Source organism: Leuresthes tenuis, unplaced genomic scaffold (genome assembly GCF_036924035.1).
Source record: "Leuresthes tenuis unplaced genomic scaffold, fLeuTen1.0.hap1 SCAF_23, whole genome shotgun sequence".
Taxonomy (NCBI): Eukaryota; Metazoa; Chordata; class Actinopteri; order Atheriniformes; family Atherinopsidae; genus Leuresthes; species Leuresthes tenuis.
Genome location: NW_027325377.1, coordinates 6532851 through 6557765, shown reverse-complemented (window position 1 = coordinate 6557765; position 24915 = coordinate 6532851). Strand labels below are relative to the sequence as shown.

The 24915-nt window shown below is 41.3% G+C and overlaps 17 non-coding genes across 17 annotated transcripts; all 17 read right to left on the bottom strand.

The window, feature by feature from the left end:
- Window positions 1–870: 870 nt before the first annotated feature.
- Window positions 871–942, bottom strand: trnap-cgg (transfer RNA proline (anticodon CGG)). Its single transcript has one exon. It is a non-coding gene; the product is annotated as a tRNA-Pro (tRNA).
- Window positions 943–2363: 1421 nt separating this feature from the next.
- trnap-agg (transfer RNA proline (anticodon AGG)) lies at window positions 2364–2435 on the bottom strand. Its single transcript has one exon. It is a non-coding gene; the product is annotated as a tRNA-Pro (tRNA).
- Window positions 2436–3856: 1421 nt separating this feature from the next.
- trnap-cgg (transfer RNA proline (anticodon CGG)) lies at window positions 3857–3928 on the bottom strand. The gene has a single exon. It is a non-coding gene; the product is annotated as a tRNA-Pro (tRNA).
- A 1317-nt stretch (window positions 3929–5245) lies between these two features.
- Window positions 5246–5317, bottom strand: trnap-cgg (transfer RNA proline (anticodon CGG)). Its single transcript has one exon. It is a non-coding gene; the product is annotated as a tRNA-Pro (tRNA).
- A 1421-nt stretch (window positions 5318–6738) lies between these two features.
- Window positions 6739–6810, bottom strand: trnap-agg (transfer RNA proline (anticodon AGG)). The gene has a single exon. It is a non-coding gene; the product is annotated as a tRNA-Pro (tRNA).
- Window positions 6811–8231: 1421 nt separating this feature from the next.
- trnap-agg (transfer RNA proline (anticodon AGG)) lies at window positions 8232–8303 on the bottom strand. The gene has a single exon. It is a non-coding gene; the product is annotated as a tRNA-Pro (tRNA).
- Window positions 8304–9724: 1421 nt separating this feature from the next.
- trnap-agg (transfer RNA proline (anticodon AGG)) lies at window positions 9725–9796 on the bottom strand. The gene has a single exon. It is a non-coding gene; the product is annotated as a tRNA-Pro (tRNA).
- Window positions 9797–11217: 1421 nt separating this feature from the next.
- trnap-agg (transfer RNA proline (anticodon AGG)) lies at window positions 11218–11289 on the bottom strand. The gene has a single exon. It is a non-coding gene; the product is annotated as a tRNA-Pro (tRNA).
- Window positions 11290–12710: 1421 nt separating this feature from the next.
- Window positions 12711–12782, bottom strand: trnap-agg (transfer RNA proline (anticodon AGG)). Its single transcript has one exon. It is a non-coding gene; the product is annotated as a tRNA-Pro (tRNA).
- A 1421-nt stretch (window positions 12783–14203) lies between these two features.
- trnap-agg (transfer RNA proline (anticodon AGG)) lies at window positions 14204–14275 on the bottom strand. Its single transcript has one exon. It is a non-coding gene; the product is annotated as a tRNA-Pro (tRNA).
- Window positions 14276–15696: 1421 nt separating this feature from the next.
- On the bottom strand, window positions 15697–15768 carry trnap-agg (transfer RNA proline (anticodon AGG)). The gene has a single exon. It is a non-coding gene; the product is annotated as a tRNA-Pro (tRNA).
- A 1421-nt stretch (window positions 15769–17189) lies between these two features.
- On the bottom strand, window positions 17190–17261 carry trnap-agg (transfer RNA proline (anticodon AGG)). The gene has a single exon. It is a non-coding gene; the product is annotated as a tRNA-Pro (tRNA).
- Window positions 17262–18682: 1421 nt separating this feature from the next.
- Window positions 18683–18754, bottom strand: trnap-agg (transfer RNA proline (anticodon AGG)). The gene has a single exon. It is a non-coding gene; the product is annotated as a tRNA-Pro (tRNA).
- Window positions 18755–20175: 1421 nt separating this feature from the next.
- Window positions 20176–20247, bottom strand: trnap-agg (transfer RNA proline (anticodon AGG)). The gene has a single exon. It is a non-coding gene; the product is annotated as a tRNA-Pro (tRNA).
- Window positions 20248–21668: 1421 nt separating this feature from the next.
- Window positions 21669–21740, bottom strand: trnap-agg (transfer RNA proline (anticodon AGG)). Its single transcript has one exon. It is a non-coding gene; the product is annotated as a tRNA-Pro (tRNA).
- A 1421-nt stretch (window positions 21741–23161) lies between these two features.
- trnap-cgg (transfer RNA proline (anticodon CGG)) lies at window positions 23162–23233 on the bottom strand. Its single transcript has one exon. It is a non-coding gene; the product is annotated as a tRNA-Pro (tRNA).
- A 1317-nt stretch (window positions 23234–24550) lies between these two features.
- Window positions 24551–24622, bottom strand: trnap-agg (transfer RNA proline (anticodon AGG)). The gene has a single exon. It is a non-coding gene; the product is annotated as a tRNA-Pro (tRNA).
- Between the last annotated feature and the right edge of the window lie 293 nt (window positions 24623–24915).

Below are 24915 nucleotides of genomic sequence, written 5' to 3'. Positions count from 1 at the left end.
AATCCAAGTAAAAGCTGGCATAATGGTTTGTCCAGCTAAAAAACGCATTGTAAAAAAGAAGAAGAGATGTTCACTTAACTGTCAGTGGTTTTAACCTTGGGGTTGTTCAGTGTATTCACTCATGTTTAGTTAGGGGACAGCAAACTGCTACAGCTCCAAACAACAAAGTAAGACACAACATGTTTGCAATTGTTATCAGCACTCTTAATTAACAAGTTGTCAACAAGACCAACTTTAAGACAGAACAGGTTCCACATCTCCATTTTTCTGCCATTGATCTTTCTGAGTTCATGTCAGCAATTGGGTATCCTAAACAATCATCATGTGATTTGGATTGCATCCTAATTAGACTGTGGGTTGATGTACTAGCTCCTATCGTCACTTCTGCACTTGAGCATCTCAGTGCGTCTCTGTCAATTTGCTATGTACTACAGGGTCTAAGCTAGGTGTAATCAATCCATGTTTTGAAAAGCCCCATGTCCATGCTGGTCTTCTATTCCCTTACAGATCTATATTTCAGTTTCCTCCTTTATGTTTAAAAATCTGAGAATTCAATTATTTTCCATGCGCATATGAATACAAAGCGTTTCTGTCTTGATTTAAAGAAAACATACCAAAACTGCCTGAGACGAGACTGCAGAGTGTGTGCTCAAGTGATACTGGTATTGACTTCTGGATCTGTCAATCAAGTTCCAAATAAGAACTTAATTTAAGAAGGACTTGAGGCAACTTAGGAATGAGTGGGGGAGCTTTGAGTTGTATTGTCCTTTGATACCCAGTGCATTTGTGGGTGTTGTCATACTAGTAATTGTTCATTCAATCCTTCCTCTTCACAGTAAAGCAGAGACACAAGGTCAGTAAAGCTGGGAAGGGCTCGTCCGGGATTTGAACCCGGGACCTCTCGCACCCGAAGCGAGAATCATACCCCTAGACCAACGAGCCGAAATTTGCTGTGTTTGCCTTTGATGAGAGAGCGCGTGGACAGCTAACATGGCCACAGAATCCTGGGAATTTGTGATGGATTTCTTTCTTCTTTGACTCATCCGCCAGGTTCCACCAACTCACCACCACCTAAACTCACGTCATATTTTATCAACAAGACCAACTTTAAGACAGAACAGGTTCCAAGAGCCGTCACAGCCATCACAAGAGCGCCCGCACCACAGAGTACAAAAAGATACCCTCTGTACGTTCGATCTTCGAATAGAGACATCCTAGAACTTTCACTTCAGCTCACTCATTGTCAGCGTGGCTTCCGTCTTTTTTATTTCAAAGTTCTCTAATCTCTTATTCTAAAGTGGAGATTAGTTGCCAAAAGTATGTGTGTAAATGAATCTGTAACACTGCAAATCCCAGCTGTGAGTGTAAACTTGTGGAGGGTCAACGAAAAATCCAAGTAAAAGCTGGCATAACGGTTTGTCCAGCTAAAAATTGCATTGTAAAAAAGAAGAAGAGTTGTTCACTTAACTGTCAGTGGTTTTAACGTTGGGGTTGTTCAGTGTATTCACTCATGTTGAGTTAGGGGACAGCAAACTGCTACAGCTCCAAACAACAAAGTAAGACACGACATGTTTGCAATTGTTATCAGCACTCTTAATTAACAAGTTGAGTGAACAAAGAGAGACGCATTTGTGATCAAAGAAGCAACCCAAAGTCACCCATCAAGCATTTATCATAGGTTTCACCACCACCTAAACTCACGTCATATTTTGTCAACAAGACCAACTTTAAGACAGAACAGGTTCCACATCTCCATTTTTCTGCCATTGATCTTCCTGAGTTCATGTCAGCAATTGGGTATCCTAAACAATCATCATGTGATTTGGATTGCATCCTAATTAGACTGTGGGTTGATGTACTAGCTCCTATCGTCACTTCTGCACTTGAGCATCTCAGTGCGTCTCTGTCAATTTGCTATGTACTACAGGGTCTAAGCTAGGTGTAATCAATCCATGTTTTGAAAAGCCCCATGTCCATGCTGGTCTTCTATTCCCTTACAGATCTATATTTCAGTTTCCTCCTTTATGTTTAAAAATCTGAGAATTCAATTATTTTCCATGCGCTTATGAATACAAAGCGTTTCTGTCTTGATTTAAAGAAAACATACCAAAACTGCCTGAGACGAGACTGCAGAGTGTGTGCTCAAGTGATACTGGTATTGACTTCTGGATATGTCAATCAAGTTCCACATAAGAACTTAATTTAAGAAGGACTTGAGGCAACTTAGGAATGAGTGGGGGAGCTTTGAGTTGTATTGTCCTTTGATACCAAGTGCATTTGTGGGTGTTGTCATACTAGTAATTGTTCATTCAATCCTTCTTCTTCACAGTAAAGCAGAGATACAAGGTCAATAAAGCTGGGAAGGGCTCGTCCGGGATTTGAACCCGGGACCTCTCGCACCCTAAGCGAGAATCATACCCCTAGACCAACGAGCCGAAATTTGCTGTGTTTGCCTTTGATGAGAGAGCGCGTGGACAGCTAAAACGGCCACAGAATCCTGGGAATTTGTGATGGCTTTCTTTCTTCTTTGACTCATCCGCCAGGTTCCACCAACTCACCACCACCTAAACTCAGGTCATATTTTATCAACAAGACCAACTTTAAGACAGAACAGGTTCCAAGAGCCGTCACAGCCATCACAAGAGCGCCCGCACCACAGAGTACAAAAAGATACCCTCTGTACGTTCGATCTTCGAATAGAGACATCCTAGAACTTTCACTTCAGCTCACTCATTGTCAGCGTGGCTTCCGTCTTTTTTATTTCAAAGTTCTCTAATCTCTTATTCTAAAGTGGAGATTAGTTGCCAAAAGTATGTGTGTAAATGAATCTGTAACACTGCAAATCCCAGCTGTGAGTGTAAACTTGTGGAGGGTCAACGAAAAATCCAAGTAAAAGCTGGCATAACGGTTTGTCCAGCTAAAAATTGCATTGTAAAAAAGAAGAAGAGTTGTTCACTTAACTGTCAGTGGTTTTAATGTTGGGGTTGTTCAGTGTATTCACTCATGTTGAGTTAGGGGACAGCAAACTGCTACAGCTCCAAACAACAAAGTAAGACACAACATGTTTGCAATTGTTATCAGCACTCTTAATTAACAAGTTGAGTGAACAAAGAGAGACGCATTTGTGATCAAAGAAGCAACCCAAAGTCACCCATCAAGCATTTATCATAGGTTTCACCACCACCTAAACTCACGTCATATTTTGTCAACAAGACCAACTTTAAGACAGAACAGGTTCCACATCTCCATTTTTCTGCCATTGATCTTCCTGAGTTCATGTCAGCAATTGGGTATCCTAAACAATCATCATGTGATTTGGATTGCATCCTAATTAGACTGTGGGTTGATGTACTAGCTCCTATCGTCACTTCTGCACTTGAGCATCTCAGTGCGTCTCTGTCAATTTGCTATGTACTACAGGGTCTAAGCTAGGTGTAATCAATCCATGTTTTGAAAAGCCCCATGTCCATGCTGGTCTTCTATTCCCTTACAGATCTATATTTCAGTTTCCTCCTTTATGTTTAAAAATCTGAGAATTCAATTATTTTCCATGCGCTTATGAATACAAAGCGTTTCTGTCTTGATTTAAAGAAAACATACCAAAACTGCCTGAGACGAGACTGCAGAGTGTGTGCTCAAGTGATACTGGTATTGACTTCTGGATATGTCAATCAAGTTCCACATAAGAACTTAATTTAAGAAGGACTTGAGGCAACTTAGGAATGAGTGGGGGAGCTTTGAGTTGTATTGTCCTTTGATACCAAGTGCATTTGTGGGTGTTGTCATACTAGTAATTGTTCATTCAATCCTTCTTCTTCACAGTAAAGCAGAGATACAAGGTCAATAAAGCTGGGAAGGGCTCGTCCGGGACTTGAACCCGGGACCTCTCGCACCCGAAGCGAGAATCATACCCCTAGACCAACGAGCCGAAATTTGCTGTGTTTGCCTTTGATGAGAGAGCGCGTGGACAGCTAACATGGCCACAGAATCCTGGGAATTTGTGATGGCTTTCTTTCTTCTTTGACTCATCCGCCAGGTTCCACCAACTCACCACCACCTAAACTCACGTCATATTTTATCAACAAGACCAACTTTAAGACAGAACATTTTCCAAGAGCCGTCACAGCCATCACAAGAGCGCCCGCACCACAGAGTACAAAAAGATACCCTCTGTACGTTCGATCTTCGAATAGAGACATCCTAGAACTTTCAGTTCAGCTCACTCATTGTCAGCGTGGCTTCCGTCTTTTTTATTTCAAAGTTCTCTAATCTCTTATTCTAAAGTGAAGATTAGTTGCCAAAAGTATGTGTGTAAATGAATCTGTAACACTGCAAATCCCAGCTGTGAGTGTAAACTTGTGGAGGGTCAACGAAAAATCCAAGTAAAAGCTGGCATAATGGTTTGTCCAGCTAAAAAACGCATTGTAAAAAAGAAGAAGAGATGTTCACTTAACTGTCAGTGGTTTTAACCTTGGGGTTGTTCAGTGTATTCACTCATGTTTAGTTAGGGGACAGCAAACTGCTACAGCTCCAAACAACCAAGTAAGACACAACATGTTTGCAATTGTTATCAGCACTCTTAATTAACAAGTTGTCAACAAGACCAACTTTAAGACAGAACAGGTTCCACATCTCCATTTTTCTGCCATTGATCTTTCTGAGTTCATGTCAGCAATTGGGTATCCTAAACAATCATCATGTGATTTGGATTGCATCCTAATTAGACTGTGGGTTGATGTACTAGCTCCTATCGTCACTTCTGCACTTGAGCATCTCAGTGCGTCTCTGTCAATTTGCTATGTACTACAGGGTCTAAGCTAGGTGTAATCAATCCATGTTTTGAAAAGCCCCATGTCCATGCTGGTCTTCTATTCCCTTACAGATCTATATTTCAGTTTCCTCCTTTATGTTTAAAAATCTGAGAATTCAATTATTTTCCATGCGCATATGAATACAAAGCGTTTCTGTCTTGATTTAAAGAAAACATACCAAAACTGCCTGAGACGAGACTGCAGAGTGTGTGCTCAAGTGATACTGGTATTGACTTCTGGATCTGTCAATCAAGTTCCAAATAAGAACTTAATTTAAGAAGGACTTGAGGCAACTTAGGAATGAGTGGGGGAGCTTTGAGTTGTATTGTCCTTTGATACCCAGTGCATTTGTGGGTGTTGTCATACTAGTAATTGTTCATTCAATCCTTCCTCTTCACAGTAAAGCAGAGACACAAGGTCAGTAAAGCTGGGAAGGGCTCGTCCGGGATTTGAACCCGGGACCTCTCGCACCCGAAGCGAGAATCATACCCCTAGACCAACGAGCCGAAATTTGCTGTGTTTGCCTTTGATGAGAGAGCGCGTGGACAGCTAACATGGCCACAGAATCCTGGGAATTTGTGATGGATTTCTTTCTTCTTTGACTCATCCGCCAGGTTCCACCAACTCACCACCACCTAAACTCACGTCATATTTTATCAACAAGACCAACTTTAAGACAGAACAGGTTCCAAGAGCCGTCACAGCCATCACAAGAGCGCCCGCACCACAGAGTACAAAAAGATACCCTCTGTACGTTCGATCTTCGAATAGAGACATCCTAGAACTTTCACTTCAGCTCACTCATTGTCAGCGTGGCTTCCGTCTTTTTTATTTCAAAGTTCTCTAATCTCTTATTCTAAAGTGGAGATTAGTTGCCAAAAGTATGTGTGTAAATGAATCTGTAACACTGCAAATCCCAGCTGTGAGTGTAAACTTGTGGAGGGTCAACGAAAAATCCAAGTAAAAGCTGGCATAACGGTTTGTCCAGCTAAAAATTGCATTGTAAAAAAGAAGAAGAGTTGTTCACTTAACTGTCAGTGGTTTTAACGTTGGGGTTGTTCAGTGTATTCACTCATGTTGAGTTAGGGGACAGCAAACTGCTACAGCTCCAAACAACAAAGTAAGACACGACATGTTTGCAATTGTTATCAGCACTCTTAATTAACAAGTTGAGTGAACAAAGAGAGACGCATTTGTGATCAAAGAAGCAACCCAAAGTCACCCATCAAGCATTTATCATAGGTTTCACCACCACCTAAACTCACGTCATATTTTGTCAACAAGACCAACTTTAAGACAGAACAGGTTCCACATCTCCATTTTTCTGCCATTGATCTTCCTGAGTTCATGTCAGCAATTGGGTATCCTAAACAATCATCATGTGATTTGGATTGCATCCTAATTAGACTGTGGGTTGATGTACTAGCTCCTATCGTCACTTCTGCACTTGAGCATCTCAGTGCGTCTCTGTCAATTTGCTATGTACTACAGGGTCTAAGCTAGGTGTAATCAATCCATGTTTTGAAAAGCCCCATGTCCATGCTGGTCTTCTATTCCCTTACAGATCTATATTTCAGTTTCCTCCTTTATGTTTAAAAATCTGAGAATTCAATTATTTTCCATGCGCTTATGAATACAAAGCGTTTCTGTCTTGATTTAAAGAAAACATACCAAAACTGCCTGAGACGAGACTGCAGAGTGTGTGCTCAAGTGATACTGGTATTGACTTCTGGATATGTCAATCAAGTTCCACATAAGAACTTAATTTAAGAAGGACTTGAGGCAACTTAGGAATGAGTGGGGGAGCTTTGAGTTGTATTGTCCTTTGATACCAAGTGCATTTGTGGGTGTTGTCATACTAGTAATTGTTCATTCAATCCTTCTTCTTCACAGTAAAGCAGAGATACAAGGTCAATAAAGCTGGGAAGGGCTCGTCCGGGATTTGAACCCGGGACCTCTCGCACCCTAAGCGAGAATCATACCCCTAGACCAACGAGCCGAAATTTGCTGTGTTTGCCTTTGATGAGAGAGCGCGTGGACAGCTAAAACGGCCACAGAATCCTGGGAATTTGTGATGGCTTTCTTTCTTCTTTGACTCATCCGCCAGGTTCCACCAACTCACCACCACCTAAACTCAGGTCATATTTTATCAACAAGACCAACTTTAAGACAGAACAGGTTCCAAGAGCCGTCACAGCCATCACAAGAGCGCCCGCACCACAGAGTACAAAAAGATACCCTCTGTACGTTCGATCTTCGAATAGAGACATCCTAGAACTTTCACTTCAGCTCACTCATTGTCAGCGTGGCTTCCGTCTTTTTTATTTCAAAGTTCTCTAATCTCTTATTCTAAAGTGGAGATTAGTTGCCAAAAGTATGTGTGTAAATGAATCTGTAACACTGCAAATCCCAGCTGTGAGTGTAAACTTGTGGAGGGTCAACGAAAAATCCAAGTAAAAGCTGGCATAACGGTTTGTCCAGCTAAAAATTGCATTGTAAAAAAGAAGAAGAGTTGTTCACTTAACTGTCAGTGGTTTTAATGTTGGGGTTGTTCAGTGTATTCACTCATGTTGAGTTAGGGGACAGCAAACTGCTACAGCTCCAAACAACAAAGTAAGACACAACATGTTTGCAATTGTTATCAGCACTCTTAATTAACAAGTTGAGTGAACAAAGAGAGACGCATTTGTGATCAAAGAAGCAACCCAAAGTCACCCATCAAGCATTTATCATAGGTTTCACCACCACCTAAACTCACGTCATATTTTGTCAACAAGACCAACTTTAAGACAGAACAGGTTCCACATCTCCATTTTTCTGCCATTGATCTTCCTGAGTTCATGTCAGCAATTGGGTATCCTAAACAATCATCATGTGATTTGGATTGCATCCTAATTAGACTGTGGGTTGATGTACTAGCTCCTATCGTCACTTCTGCACTTGAGCATCTCAGTGCGTCTCTGTCAATTTGCTATGTACTACAGGGTCTAAGCTAGGTGTAATCAATCCATGTTTTGAAAAGCCCCATGTCCATGCTGGTCTTCTATTCCCTTACAGATCTATATTTCAGTTTCCTCCTTTATGTTTAAAAATCTGAGAATTCAATTATTTTCCATGCGCTTATGAATACAAAGCGTTTCTGTCTTGATTTAAAGAAAACATACCAAAACTGCCTGAGACGAGACTGCAGAGTGTGTGCTCAAGTGATACTGGTATTGACTTCTGGATATGTCAATCAAGTTCCACATAAGAACTTAATTTAAGAAGGACTTGAGGCAACTTAGGAATGAGTGGGGGAGCTTTGAGTTGTATTGTCCTTTGATACCAAGTGCATTTGTGGGTGTTGTCATACTAGTAATTGTTCATTCAATCCTTCTTCTTCACAGTAAAGCAGAGATACAAGGTCAATAAAGCTGGGAAGGGCTCGTCCGGGATTTGAACCCGGGACCTCTCGCACCCTAAGCGAGAATCATACCCCTAGACCAACGAGCCGAAATTTGCTGTGTTTGCCTTTGATGAGAGAGCGCGTGGACAGCTAAAACGGCCACAGAATCCTGGGAATTTGTGATGGATTTCTTTCTTCTTTGACTCATCCGCCAGGTTCCACCAACTCACCACCACCTAAACTCAGGTCATATTTTATCAACAAGACCAACTTTAAGACAGAACAGGTTCCAAGAGCCGTCACAGCCATCACAAGAGCGCCCGCACCACAGAGTACAAAAAGATACCCTCTGTACGTTCGATCTTCGAATAGAGACATCCTAGAACTTTCACTTCAGCTCACTCATTGTCAGCGTGGCTTCCGTCTTTTTTATTTCAAAGTTCTCTAATCTCTTATTCTAAAGTGGAGATTAGTTGCCAAAAGTATGTGTGTAAATGAATCTGTAACACTGCAAATCCCAGCTGTGAGTGTAAACTTGTGGAGGGTCAACGAAAAATCCAAGTAAAAGCTGGCATAACGGTTTGTCCAGCTAAAAATTGCATTGTAAAAAAGAAGAAGAGTTGTTCACTTAACTGTCAGTGGTTTTAATGTTGGGGTTGTTCAGTGTATTCACTCATGTTGAGTTAGGGGACAGCAAACTGCTACAGCTCCAAACAACAAAGTAAGACACAACATGTTTGCAATTGTTATCAGCACTCTTAATTAACAAGTTGAGTGAACAAAGAGAGACGCATTTGTGATCAAAGAAGCAACCCAAAGTCACCCATCAAGCATTTATCATAGGTTTCACCACCACCTAAACTCACGTCATATTTTGTCAACAAGACCAACTTTAAGACAGAACAGGTTCCACATCTCCATTTTTCTGCCATTGATCTTCCTGAGTTCATGTCAGCAATTGGGTATCCTAAACAATCATCATGTGATTTGGATTGCATCCTAATTAGACTGTGGGTTGATGTACTAGCTCCTATCGTCACTTCTGCACTTGAGCATCTCAGTGCGTCTCTGTCAATTTGCTATGTACTACAGGGTCTAAGCTAGGTGTAATCAATCCATGTTTTGAAAAGCCCCATGTCCATGCTGGTCTTCTATTCCCTTACAGATCTATATTTCAGTTTCCTCCTTTATGTTTAAAAATCTGAGAATTCAATTATTTTCCATGCGCTTATGAATACAAAGCGTTTCTGTCTTGATTTAAAGAAAACATACCAAAACTGCCTGAGACGAGACTGCAGAGTGTGTGCTCAAGTGATACTGGTATTGACTTCTGGATATGTCAATCAAGTTCCACATAAGAACTTAATTTAAGAAGGACTTGAGGCAACTTAGGAATGAGTGGGGGAGCTTTGAGTTGTATTGTCCTTTGATACCAAGTGCATTTGTGGGTGTTGTCATACTAGTAATTGTTCATTCAATCCTTCTTCTTCACAGTAAAGCAGAGATACAAGGTCAATAAAGCTGGGAAGGGCTCGTCCGGGATTTGAACCCGGGACCTCTCGCACCCTAAGCGAGAATCATACCCCTAGACCAACGAGCCGAAATTTGCTGTGTTTGCCTTTGATGAGAGAGCGCGTGGACAGCTAAAACGGCCACAGAATCCTGGGAATTTGTGATGGATTTCTTTCTTCTTTGACTCATCCGCCAGGTTCCACCAACTCACCACCACCTAAACTCAGGTCATATTTTATCAACAAGACCAACTTTAAGACAGAACAGGTTCCAAGAGCCGTCACAGCCATCACAAGAGCGCCCGCACCACAGAGTACAAAAAGATACCCTCTGTACGTTCGATCTTCGAATAGAGACATCCTAGAACTTTCACTTCAGCTCACTCATTGTCAGCGTGGCTTCCGTCTTTTTTATTTCAAAGTTCTCTAATCTCTTATTCTAAAGTGGAGATTAGTTGCCAAAAGTATGTGTGTAAATGAATCTGTAACACTGCAAATCCCAGCTGTGAGTGTAAACTTGTGGAGGGTCAACGAAAAATCCAAGTAAAAGCTGGCATAACGGTTTGTCCAGCTAAAAATTGCATTGTAAAAAAGAAGAAGAGTTGTTCACTTAACTGTCAGTGGTTTTAATGTTGGGGTTGTTCAGTGTATTCACTCATGTTGAGTTAGGGGACAGCAAACTGCTACAGCTCCAAACAACAAAGTAAGACACAACATGTTTGCAATTGTTATCAGCACTCTTAATTAACAAGTTGAGTGAACAAAGAGAGACGCATTTGTGATCAAAGAAGCAACCCAAAGTCACCCATCAAGCATTTATCATAGGTTTCACCACCACCTAAACTCACGTCATATTTTGTCAACAAGACCAACTTTAAGACAGAACAGGTTCCACATCTCCATTTTTCTGCCATTGATCTTCCTGAGTTCATGTCAGCAATTGGGTATCCTAAACAATCATCATGTGATTTGGATTGCATCCTAATTAGACTGTGGGTTGATGTACTAGCTCCTATCGTCACTTCTGCACTTGAGCATCTCAGTGCGTCTCTGTCAATTTGCTATGTACTACAGGGTCTAAGCTAGGTGTAATCAATCCATGTTTTGAAAAGCCCCATGTCCATGCTGGTCTTCTATTCCCTTACAGATCTATATTTCAGTTTCCTCCTTTATGTTTAAAAATCTGAGAATTCAATTATTTTCCATGCGCTTATGAATACAAAGCGTTTCTGTCTTGATTTAAAGAAAACATACCAAAACTGCCTGAGACGAGACTGCAGAGTGTGTGCTCAAGTGATACTGGTATTGACTTCTGGATATGTCAATCAAGTTCCACATAAGAACTTAATTTAAGAAGGACTTGAGGCAACTTAGGAATGAGTGGGGGAGCTTTGAGTTGTATTGTCCTTTGATACCAAGTGCATTTGTGGGTGTTGTCATACTAGTAATTGTTCATTCAATCCTTCTTCTTCACAGTAAAGCAGAGATACAAGGTCAATAAAGCTGGGAAGGGCTCGTCCGGGATTTGAACCCGGGACCTCTCGCACCCTAAGCGAGAATCATACCCCTAGACCAACGAGCCGAAATTTGCTGTGTTTGCCTTTGATGAGAGAGCGCGTGGACAGCTAAAACGGCCACAGAATCCTGGGAATTTGTGATGGATTTCTTTCTTCTTTGACTCATCCGCCAGGTTCCACCAACTCACCACCACCTAAACTCAGGTCATATTTTATCAACAAGACCAACTTTAAGACAGAACAGGTTCCAAGAGCCGTCACAGCCATCACAAGAGCGCCCGCACCACAGAGTACAAAAAGATACCCTCTGTACGTTCGATCTTCGAATAGAGACATCCTAGAACTTTCACTTCAGCTCACTCATTGTCAGCGTGGCTTCCGTCTTTTTTATTTCAAAGTTCTCTAATCTCTTATTCTAAAGTGGAGATTAGTTGCCAAAAGTATGTGTGTAAATGAATCTGTAACACTGCAAATCCCAGCTGTGAGTGTAAACTTGTGGAGGGTCAACGAAAAATCCAAGTAAAAGCTGGCATAACGGTTTGTCCAGCTAAAAATTGCATTGTAAAAAAGAAGAAGAGTTGTTCACTTAACTGTCAGTGGTTTTAATGTTGGGGTTGTTCAGTGTATTCACTCATGTTGAGTTAGGGGACAGCAAACTGCTACAGCTCCAAACAACAAAGTAAGACACAACATGTTTGCAATTGTTATCAGCACTCTTAATTAACAAGTTGAGTGAACAAAGAGAGACGCATTTGTGATCAAAGAAGCAACCCAAAGTCACCCATCAAGCATTTATCATAGGTTTCACCACCACCTAAACTCACGTCATATTTTGTCAACAAGACCAACTTTAAGACAGAACAGGTTCCACATCTCCATTTTTCTGCCATTGATCTTCCTGAGTTCATGTCAGCAATTGGGTATCCTAAACAATCATCATGTGATTTGGATTGCATCCTAATTAGACTGTGGGTTGATGTACTAGCTCCTATCGTCACTTCTGCACTTGAGCATCTCAGTGCGTCTCTGTCAATTTGCTATGTACTACAGGGTCTAAGCTAGGTGTAATCAATCCATGTTTTGAAAAGCCCCATGTCCATGCTGGTCTTCTATTCCCTTACAGATCTATATTTCAGTTTCCTCCTTTATGTTTAAAAATCTGAGAATTCAATTATTTTCCATGCGCTTATGAATACAAAGCGTTTCTGTCTTGATTTAAAGAAAACATACCAAAACTGCCTGAGACGAGACTGCAGAGTGTGTGCTCAAGTGATACTGGTATTGACTTCTGGATATGTCAATCAAGTTCCACATAAGAACTTAATTTAAGAAGGACTTGAGGCAACTTAGGAATGAGTGGGGGAGCTTTGAGTTGTATTGTCCTTTGATACCAAGTGCATTTGTGGGTGTTGTCATACTAGTAATTGTTCATTCAATCCTTCTTCTTCACAGTAAAGCAGAGATACAAGGTCAATAAAGCTGGGAAGGGCTCGTCCGGGATTTGAACCCGGGACCTCTCGCACCCTAAGCGAGAATCATACCCCTAGACCAACGAGCCGAAATTTGCTGTGTTTGCCTTTGATGAGAGAGCGCGTGGACAGCTAAAACGGCCACAGAATCCTGGGAATTTGTGATGGATTTCTTTCTTCTTTGACTCATCCGCCAGGTTCCACCAACTCACCACCACCTAAACTCAGGTCATATTTTATCAACAAGACCAACTTTAAGACAGAACAGGTTCCAAGAGCCGTCACAGCCATCACAAGAGCGCCCGCACCACAGAGTACAAAAAGATACCCTCTGTACGTTCGATCTTCGAATAGAGACATCCTAGAACTTTCACTTCAGCTCACTCATTGTCAGCGTGGCTTCCGTCTTTTTTATTTCAAAGTTCTCTAATCTCTTATTCTAAAGTGGAGATTAGTTGCCAAAAGTATGTGTGTAAATGAATCTGTAACACTGCAAATCCCAGCTGTGAGTGTAAACTTGTGGAGGGTCAACGAAAAATCCAAGTAAAAGCTGGCATAACGGTTTGTCCAGCTAAAAATTGCATTGTAAAAAAGAAGAAGAGTTGTTCACTTAACTGTCAGTGGTTTTAATGTTGGGGTTGTTCAGTGTATTCACTCATGTTGAGTTAGGGGACAGCAAACTGCTACAGCTCCAAACAACAAAGTAAGACACAACATGTTTGCAATTGTTATCAGCACTCTTAATTAACAAGTTGAGTGAACAAAGAGAGACGCATTTGTGATCAAAGAAGCAACCCAAAGTCACCCATCAAGCATTTATCATAGGTTTCACCACCACCTAAACTCACGTCATATTTTGTCAACAAGACCAACTTTAAGACAGAACAGGTTCCACATCTCCATTTTTCTGCCATTGATCTTCCTGAGTTCATGTCAGCAATTGGGTATCCTAAACAATCATCATGTGATTTGGATTGCATCCTAATTAGACTGTGGGTTGATGTACTAGCTCCTATCGTCACTTCTGCACTTGAGCATCTCAGTGCGTCTCTGTCAATTTGCTATGTACTACAGGGTCTAAGCTAGGTGTAATCAATCCATGTTTTGAAAAGCCCCATGTCCATGCTGGTCTTCTATTCCCTTACAGATCTATATTTCAGTTTCCTCCTTTATGTTTAAAAATCTGAGAATTCAATTATTTTCCATGCGCTTATGAATACAAAGCGTTTCTGTCTTGATTTAAAGAAAACATACCAAAACTGCCTGAGACGAGACTGCAGAGTGTGTGCTCAAGTGATACTGGTATTGACTTCTGGATATGTCAATCAAGTTCCACATAAGAACTTAATTTAAGAAGGACTTGAGGCAACTTAGGAATGAGTGGGGGAGCTTTGAGTTGTATTGTCCTTTGATACCAAGTGCATTTGTGGGTGTTGTCATACTAGTAATTGTTCATTCAATCCTTCTTCTTCACAGTAAAGCAGAGATACAAGGTCAATAAAGCTGGGAAGGGCTCGTCCGGGATTTGAACCCGGGACCTCTCGCACCCTAAGCGAGAATCATACCCCTAGACCAACGAGCCGAAATTTGCTGTGTTTGCCTTTGATGAGAGAGCGCGTGGACAGCTAAAACGGCCACAGAATCCTGGGAATTTGTGATGGATTTCTTTCTTCTTTGACTCATCCGCCAGGTTCCACCAACTCACCACCACCTAAACTCAGGTCATATTTTATCAACAAGACCAACTTTAAGACAGAACAGGTTCCAAGAGCCGTCACAGCCATCACAAGAGCGCCCGCACCACAGAGTACAAAAAGATACCCTCTGTACGTTCGATCTTCGAATAGAGACATCCTAGAACTTTCACTTCAGCTCACTCATTGTCAGCGTGGCTTCCGTCTTTTTTATTTCAAAGTTCTCTAATCTCTTATTCTAAAGTGGAGATTAGTTGCCAAAAGTATGTGTGTAAATGAATCTGTAACACTGCAAATCCCAGCTGTGAGTGTAAACTTGTGGAGGGTCAACGAAAAATCCAAGTAAAAGCTGGCATAACGGTTTGTCCAGCTAAAAATTGCATTGTAAAAAAGAAGAAGAGTTGTTCACTTAACTGTCAGTGGTTTTAATGTTGGGGTTGTTCAGTGTATTCACTCATGTTGAGTTAGGGGACAGCAAACTGCTACAGCTCCAAACAACAAAGTAAGACACAACATGTTTGCAATTGTTATCAGCACTCTTAATTAACAAGTTGAGTGAACAAAGAGAGACGCATTTGTGATCAAAGAAGCAACCCAAAGTCACCCATCAAGCATTTATCATAGGTTTCACCACCACCTAAACTCACGTCATATTTTGTCAACAAGACCAACTTTAAGACAGAACAGGTTCCACATCTCCATTTTTCTGCCATTGATCTTCCTGAGTTCATGTCAGCAATTGGGTATCCTAAACAATCATCATGTGATTTGGATTGCATCCTAATTAGACTGTGGGTTGATGTACTAGCTCCTATCGTCACTTCTGCACTTGAGCATCTCAGTGCGTCTCTGTCAATTTGCTATGTACTACAGGGTCTAAGCTAGGTGTAATCAATCCATGTTTTGAAAAGCCCCATGTCCATGCTGGTCTTCTATTCCCTTACAGATCTATATTTCAGTTTCCTCCTTTATGTTTAAAAATCTGAGAATTCAATTATTTTCCATGCGCTTATGAATACAAAGCGTTTCTGTCTTGATTTAAAGAAAACATACCAAAACTGCCTGAGACGAGACTGCAGAGTGTGTGCTCAAGTGATACTGGTATTGACTTCTGGATATGTCAATCAAGTTCCACATAAGAACTTAATTTAAGAAGGACTTGAGGCAACTTAGGAATGAGTGGGGGAGCTTTGAGTTGTATTGTCCTTTGATACCAAGTGCATTTGTGGGTGTTGTCATACTAGTAATTGTTCATTCAATCCTTCTTCTTCACAGTAAAGCAGAGATACAAGGTCAATAAAGCTGGGAAGGGCTCGTCCGGGATTTGAACCCGGGACCTCTCGCACCCTAAGCGAGAATCATACCCCTAGACCAACGAGCCGAAATTTGCTGTGTTTGCCTTTGATGAGAGAGCGCGTGGACAGCTAAAACGGCCACAGAATCCTGGGAATTTGTGATGGATTTCTTTCTTCTTTGACTCATCCGCCAGGTTCCACCAACTCACCACCACCTAAACTCAGGTCATATTTTATCAACAAGACCAACTTTAAGACAGAACAGGTTCCAAGAGCCGTCACAGCCATCACAAGAGCGCCCGCACCACAGAGTACAAAAAGATACCCTCTGTACGTTCGATCTTCGAATAGAGACATCCTAGAACTTTCACTTCAGCTCACTCATTGTCAGCGTGGCTTCCGTCTTTTTTATTTCAAAGTTCTCTAATCTCTTATTCTAAAGTGGAGATTAGTTGCCAAAAGTATGTGTGTAAATGAATCTGTAACACTGCAAATCCCAGCTGTGAGTGTAAACTTGTGGAGGGTCAACGAAAAATCCAAGTAAAAGCTGGCATAACGGTTTGTCCAGCTAAAAATTGCATTGTAAAAAAGAAGAAGAGTTGTTCACTTAACTGTCAGTGGTTTTAATGTTGGGGTTGTTCAGTGTATTCACTCATGTTGAGTTAGGGGACAGCAAACTGCTACAGCTCCAAACAACAAAGTAAGACACAACATGTTTGCAATTGTTATCAGCACTCTTAATTAACAAGTTGAGTGAACAAAGAGAGACGCATTTGTGATCAAAGAAGCAACCCAAAGTCACCCATCAAGCATTTATCATAGGTTTCACCACCACCTAAACTCACGTCATATTTTGTCAACAAGACCAACTTTAAGACAGAACAGGTTCCACATCTCCATTTTTCTGCCATTGATCTTCCTGAGTTCATGTCAGCAATTGGGTATCCTAAACAATCATCATGTGATTTGGATTGCATCCTAATTAGACTGTGGGTTGATGTACTAGCTCCTATCGTCACTTCTGCACTTGAGCATCTCAGTGCGTCTCTGTCAATTTGCTATGTACTACAGGGTCTAAGCTAGGTGTAATCAATCCATGTTTTGAAAAGCCCCATGTCCATGCTGGTCTTCTATTCCCTTACAGATCTATATTTCAGTTTCCTCCTTTATGTTTAAAAATCTGAGAATTCAATTATTTTCCATGCGCTTATGAATACAAAGCGTTTCTGTCTTGATTTAAAGAAAACATACCAAAACTGCCTGAGACGAGACTGCAGAGTGTGTGCTCAAGTGATACTGGTATTGACTTCTGGATATGTCAATCAAGTTCCACATAAGAACTTAATTTAAGAAGGACTTGAGGCAACTTAGGAATGAGTGGGGGAGCTTTGAGTTGTATTGTCCTTTGATACCAAGTGCATTTGTGGGTGTTGTCATACTAGTAATTGTTCATTCAATCCTTCTTCTTCACAGTAAAGCAGAGATACAAGGTCAATAAAGCTGGGAAGGGCTCGTCCGGGATTTGAACCCGGGACCTCTCGCACCCTAAGCGAGAATCATACCCCTAGACCAACGAGCCGAAATTTGCTGTGTTTGCCTTTGATGAGAGAGCGCGTGGACAGCTAAAACGGCCACAGAATCCTGGGAATTTGTGATGGCTTTCTTTCTTCTTTGACTCATCCGCCAGGTTCCACCAACTCACCACCACCTAAACTCAGGTCATATTTTATCAACAAGACCAACTTTAAGACAGAACAGGTTCCAAGAGCCGTCACAGCCATCACAAGAGCGCCCGCACCACAGAGTACAAAAAGATACCCTCTGTACGTTCGATCTTCGAATAGAGACATCCTAGAACTTTCACTTCAGCTCACTCATTGTCAGCGTGGCTTCCGTCTTTTTTATTTCAAAGTTCTCTAATCTCTTATTCTAAAGTGGAGATTAGTTGCCAAAAGTATGTGTGTAAATGAATCTGTAACACTGCAAATCCCAGCTGTGAGTGTAAACTTGTGGAGGGTCAACGAAAAATCCAAGTAAAAGCTGGCATAACGGTTTGTCCAGCTAAAAATTGCATTGTAAAAAAGAAGAAGAGTTGTTCACTTAACTGTCAGTGGTTTTAATGTTGGGGTTGTTCAGTGTATTCACTCATGTTGAGTTAGGGGACAGCAAACTGCTACAGCTCCAAACAACAAAGTAAGACACAACATGTTTGCAATTGTTATCAGCACTCTTAATTAACAAGTTGAGTGAACAAAGAGAGACGCATTTGTGATCAAAGAAGCAACCCAAAGTCACCCATCAAGCATTTATCATAGGTTTCACCACCACCTAAACTCACGTCATATTTTGTCAACAAGACCAACTTTAAGACAGAACAGGTTCCACATCTCCATTTTTCTGCCATTGATCTTCCTGAGTTCATGTCAGCAATTGGGTATCCTAAACAATCATCATGTGATTTGGATTGCATCCTAATTAGACTGTGGGTTGATGTACTAGCTCCTATCGTCACTTCTGCACTTGAGCATCTCAGTGCGTCTCTGTCAATTTGCTATGTACTACAGGGTCTAAGCTAGGTGTAATCAATCCATGTTTTGAAAAGCCCCATGTCCATGCTGGTCTTCTATTCCCTTACAGATCTATATTTCAGTTTCCTCCTTTATGTTTAAAAATCTGAGAATTCAATTATTTTCCATGCGCTTATGAATACAAAGCGTTTCTGTCTTGATTTAAAGAAAACATACCAAAACTGCCTGAGACGAGACTGCAGAGTGTGTGCTCAAGTGATACTGGTATTGACTTCTGGATATGTCAATCAAGTTCCACATAAGAACTTAATTTAAGAAGGACTTGAGGCAACTTAGGAATGAGTGGGGGAGCTTTGAGTTGTATTGTCCTTTGATACCAAGTGCATTTGTGGGTGTTGTCATACTAGTAATTGTTCATTCAATCCTTCTTCTTCACAGTAAAGCAGAGATACAAGGTCAATAAAGCTGGGAAGGGCTCGTCCGGGATTTGAACCCGGGACCTCTCGCACCCTAAGCGAGAATCATACCCCTAGACCAACGAGCCGAAATTTGCTGTGTTTGCCTTTGATGAGAGAGCGCGTGGACAGCTAAAACGGCCACAGAATCCTGGGAATTTGTGATGGATTTCTTTCTTCTTTGACTCATCCGCCAGGTTCCACCAACTCACCACCACCTAAACTCAGGTCATATTTTATCAACAAGACCAACTTTAAGACAGAACAGGTTCCAAGAGCCGTCACAGCCATCACAAGAGCGCCCGCACCACAGAGTACAAAAAGATACCCTCTGTACGTTCGATCTTCGAATAGAGACATCCTAGAACTTTCACTTCAGCTCACTCATTGTCAGCGTGGCTTCCGTCTTTTTTATTTCAAAGTTCTCTAATCTCTTATTCTAAAGTGGAGATTAGTTGCCAAAAGTATGTGTGTAAATGAATCTGTAACACTGCAAATCCCAGCTGTGAGTGTAAACTTGTGGAGGGTCAACGAAAAATCCAAGTAAAAGCTGGCATAACGGTTTGTCCAGCTAAAAATTGCATTGTAAAAAAGAAGAAGAGTTGTTCACTTAACTGTCAGTGGTTTTAACGTTGGGGTTGTTCAGTGTATTCACTCATGTTGAGTTAGGGGACAGCAAACTGCTACAGCTCCAAACAACAAAGTAAGACACAACATGTTTGCAATTGTTATCAGCACTCTTAATTAACAAGTTGAGTGAACAAAGAGAGACGCATTTGTGATCAAAGAAGCAACCCAAAGTCACCCATCAAGCATTTATCATAGGTTTCACCACCACCTAAACTCACGTCATATTTTGTCAACAAGACCAACTTTAAGACAGAACAGGTTCCACATCTCCATTTTTCTGCCATTGATCTTCCTGAGTTCATGTCAGCAATTGGGTATCCTAAACAATCATCATGTGATTTGGATTGCATCCTAATTAGACTGTGGGTTGATGTACTAGCTCCTATCGTCACTTCTGCACTTGAGCATCTCAGTGCGTCTCTGTCAATTTGCTATGTACTACAGGGTCTAAGCTAGGTGTAATCAATCCATGTTTTGAAAAGCCCCATGTCCATGCTGGTCTTCTATTCCCTTACAGATCTATATTTCAGTTTCCTCCTTTATGTTTAAAAATCTGAGAATTCAATTATTTTCCATGCGCTTATGAATACAAAGCGTTTCTGTCTTGATTTAAAGAAAACATACCAAAACTGCCTGAGACGAGACTGCAGAGTGTGTGCTCAAGTGATACTGGTATTGACTTCTGGATATGTCAATCAAGTTCCACATAAGAACTTAATTTAAGAAGGACTTGAGGCAACTTAGGAATGAGTGGGGGAGCTTTGAGTTGTATTGTCCTTTGATACCAAGTGCATTTGTGGGTGTTGTCATACTAGTAATTGTTCATTCAATCCTTCTTCTTCACAGTAAAGCAGAGATACAAGGTCAATAAAGCTGGGAAGGGCTCGTCCGGGATTTGAACCCGGGACCTCTCGCACCCTAAGCGAGAATCATACCCCTAGACCAACGAGCCGAAATTTGCTGTGTTTGCCTTTGATGAGAGAGCGCGTGGACAGCTAAAACGGCCACAGAATCCTGGGAATTTGTGATGGATTTCTTTCTTCTTTGACTCATCCGCCAGGTTCCACCAACTCACCACCACCTAAACTCAGGTCATATTTTATCAACAAGACCAACTTTAAGACAGAACAGGTTCCAAGAGCCGTCACAGCCATCACAAGAGCGCCCGCACCACAGAGTACAAAAAGATACCCTCTGTACGTTCGATCTTCGAATAGAGACATCCTAGAACTTTCACTTCAGCTCACTCATTGTCAGCGTGGCTTCCGTCTTTTTTATTTCAAAGTTCTCTAATCTCTTATTCTAAAGTGGAGATTAGTTGCCAAAAGTATGTGTGTAAATGAATCTGTAACACTGCAAATCCCAGCTGTGAGTGTAAACTTGTGGAGGGTCAACGAAAAATCCAAGTAAAAGCTGGCATAACGGTTTGTCCAGCTAAAAATTGCATTGTAAAAAAGAAGAAGAGTTGTTCACTTAACTGTCAGTGGTTTTAACGTTGGGGTTGTTCAGTGTATTCACTCATGTTGAGTTAGGGGACAGCAAACTGCTACAGCTCCAAACAACAAAGTAAGACACAACATGTTTGCAATTGTTATCAGCACTCTTAATTAACAAGTTGAGTGAACAAAGAGAGACGCATTTGTGATCAAAGAAGCAACCCAAAGTCACCCATCAAGCATTTATCATAGGTTTCACCACCACCTAAACTCACGTCATATTTTGTCAACAAGACCAACTTTAAGACAGAACAGGTTCCACATCTCCATTTTTCTGCCATTGATCTTCCTGAGTTCATGTCAGCAATTGGGTATCCTAAACAATCATCATGTGATTTGGATTGCATCCTAATTAGACTGTGGGTTGATGTACTAGCTCCTATCGTCACTTCTGCACTTGAGCATCTCAGTGCGTCTCTGTCAATTTGCTATGTACTACAGGGTCTAAGCTAGGTGTAATCAATCCATGTTTTGAAAAGCCCCATGTCCATGCTGGTCTTCTATTCCCTTACAGATCTATATTTCAGTTTCCTCCTTTATGTTTAAAAATCTGAGAATTCAATTATTTTCCATGCGCTTATGAATACAAAGCGTTTCTGTCTTGATTTAAAGAAAACATACCAAAACTGCCTGAGACGAGACTGCAGAGTGTGTGCTCAAGTGATACTGGTATTGACTTCTGGATATGTCAATCAAGTTCCACATAAGAACTTAATTTAAGAAGGACTTGAGGCAACTTAGGAATGAGTGGGGGAGCTTTGAGTTGTATTGTCCTTTGATACCAAGTGCATTTGTGGGTGTTGTCATACTAGTAATTGTTCATTCAATCCTTCTTCTTCACAGTAAAGCAGAGATACAAGGTCAATAAAGCTGGGAAGGGCTCGTCCGGGATTTGAACCCGGGACCTCTCGCACCCTAAGCGAGAATCATACCCCTAGACCAACGAGCCGAAATTTGCTGTGTTTGCCTTTGATGAGAGAGCGCGTGGACAGCTAAAACGGCCACAGAATCCTGGGAATTTGTGATGGCTTTCTTTCTTCTTTGACTCATCCGCCAGGTTCCACCAACTCACCACCACCTAAACTCAGGTCATATTTTATCAACAAGACCAACTTTAAGACAGAACAGGTTCCAAGAGCCGTCACAGCCATCACAAGAGCGCCCGCACCACAGAGTACAAAAAGATACCCTCTGTACGTTCGATCTTCGAATAGAGACATCCTAGAACTTTCACTTCAGCTCACTCATTGTCAGCGTGGCTTCCGTCTTTTTTATTTCAAAGTTCTCTAATCTCTTATTCTAAAGTGGAGATTAGTTGCCAAAAGTATGTGTGTAAATGAATCTGTAACACTGCAAATCCCAGCTGTGAGTGTAAACTTGTGGAGGGTCAACGAAAAATCCAAGTAAAAGCTGGCATAACGGTTTGTCCAGCTAAAAATTGCATTGTAAAAAAGAAGAAGAGTTGTTCACTTAACTGTCAGTGGTTTTAATGTTGGGGTTGTTCAGTGTATTCACTCATGTTGAGTTAGGGGACAGCAAACTGCTACAGCTCCAAACAACAAAGTAAGACACAACATGTTTGCAATTGTTATCAGCACTCTTAATTAACAAGTTGAGTGAACAAAGAGAGACGCATTTGTGATCAAAGAAGCAACCCAAAGTCACCCATCAAGCATTTATCATAGGTTTCACCACCACCTAAACTCACGTCATATTTTGTCAACAAGACCAACTTTAAGACAGAACAGGTTCCACATCTCCATTTTTCTGCCATTGATCTTCCTGAGTTCATGTCAGCAATTGGGTATCCTAAACAATCATCATGTGATTTGGATTGCATCCTAATTAGACTGTGGGTTGATGTACTAGCTCCTATCGTCACTTCTGCACTTGAGCATCTCAGTGCGTCTCTGTCAATTTGCTATGTACTACAGGGTCTAAGCTAGGTGTAATCAATCCATGTTTTGAAAAGCCCCATGTCCATGCTGGTCTTCTATTCCCTTACAGATCTATATTTCAGTTTCCTCCTTTATGTTTAAAAATCTGAGAATTCAATTATTTTCCATGCGCTTATGAATACAAAGCGTTTCTGTCTTGATTTAAAGAAAACATACCAAAACTGCCTGAGACGAGACTGCAGAGTGTGTGCTCAAGTGATACTGGTATTGACTTCTGGATATGTCAATCAAGTTCCACATAAGAACTTAATTTAAGAAGGACTTGAGGCAACTTAGGAATGAGTGGGGGAGCTTTGAGTTGTATTGTCCTTTGATACCAAGTGCATTTGTGGGTGTTGTCATACTAGTAATTGTTCATTCAATCCTTCTTCTTCACAGTAAAGCAGAGATACAAGGTCAATAAAGCTGGGAAGGGCTCGTCCGGGACTTGAACCCGGGACCTCTCGCACCCGAAGCGAGAATCATACCCCTAGACCAACGAGCCGAAATTTGCTGTGTTTGCCTTTGATGAGAGAGCGCGTGGACAGCTAACATGGCCACAGAATCCTGGGAATTTGTGATGGCTTTCTTTCTTCTTTGACTCATCCGCCAGGTTCCACCAACTCACCACCACCTAAACTCACGTCATATTTTATCAACAAGACCAACTTTAAGACAGAACATTTTCCAAGAGCCGTCACAGCCATCACAAGAGCGCCCGCACCACAGAGTACAAAAAGATACCCTCTGTACGTTCGATCTTCGAATAGAGACATCCTAGAACTTTCAGTTCAGCTCACTCATTGTCAGCGTGGCTTCCGTCTTTTTTATTTCAAAGTTCTCTAATCTCTTATTCTAAAGTGAAGATTAGTTGCCAAAAGTATGTGTGTAAATGAATCTGTAACACTGCAAATCCCAGCTGTGAGTGTAAACTTGTGGAGGGTCAACGAAAAATCCAAGTAAAAGCTGGCATAATGGTTTGTCCAGCTAAAAAACGCATTGTAAAAAAGAAGAAGAGATGTTCACTTAACTGTCAGTGGTTTTAACCTTGGGGTTGTTCAGTGTATTCACTCATGTTTAGTTAGGGGACAGCAAACTGCTACAGCTCCAAACAACCAAGTAAGACACAACATGTTTGCAATTGTTATCAGCACTCTTAATTAACAAGTTGTCAACAAGACCAACTTTAAGACAGAACAGGTTCCACATCTCCATTTTTCTGCCATTGATCTTCCTGAGTTCATGTCAGCAATTGGGTATCCTAAACAATCATCATGTGATTTGGATTGCATCCTAATTAGACTGTGGGTTGATGTACTAGCTCCTATCGTCACTTCTGCACTTGAGCATCTCAGTGCGTCTCTGTCAATTTGCTATGTACTACAGGGTCTAAGCTAGGTGTAATCAATCCATGTTTTGAAAAGCCCCATGTCCATGCTGGTCTTCTATTCCCTTACAGATCTATATTTCAGTTTCCTCCTTTATGTTTAAAAATCTGAGAATTCAATTATTTTCCATGCGCTTATGAATACAAAGCGTTTCTGTCTTGATTTAAAGAAAACATACCAAAACTGCCTGAGACGAGACTGCAGAGTGTGTGCTCAAGTGATACTGGTATTGACTTCTGGATATGTCAATCAAGTTCCACATAAGAACTTAATTTAAGAAGGACTTGAGGCAACTTAGGAATGAGTGGGGGAGCTTTGAGTTGTATTGTCCTTTGATACCAAGTGCATTTGTGGGTGTTGTCATACTAGTAATTGTTCATTCAATCCTTCTTCTTCACAGTAAAGCAGAGATACAAGGTCAATAAAGCTGGGAAGGGCTCGTCCGGGATTTGAACCCGGGACCTCTCGCACCCTAAGCGAGAATCATACCCCTAGACCAACGAGCCGAAATTTGCTGTGTTTGCCTTTGATGAGAGAGCGCGTGGACAGCTAAAACGGCCACAGAATCCTGGGAATTTGTGATGGCTTTCTTTCTTCTTTGACTCATCCGCCAGGTTCCACCAACTCACCACCACCTAAACTCAGGTCATATTTTATCAACAAGACCAACTTTAAGACAGAACAGGTTCCAAGAGCCGTCACAGCCATCACAAGAGCGCCCGCACCACAGAGTACAAAAAGATACCCTCTGTACGTTCGATCTTCGAATAGAGACATCCTAGAACTTTCACTTCAGCTC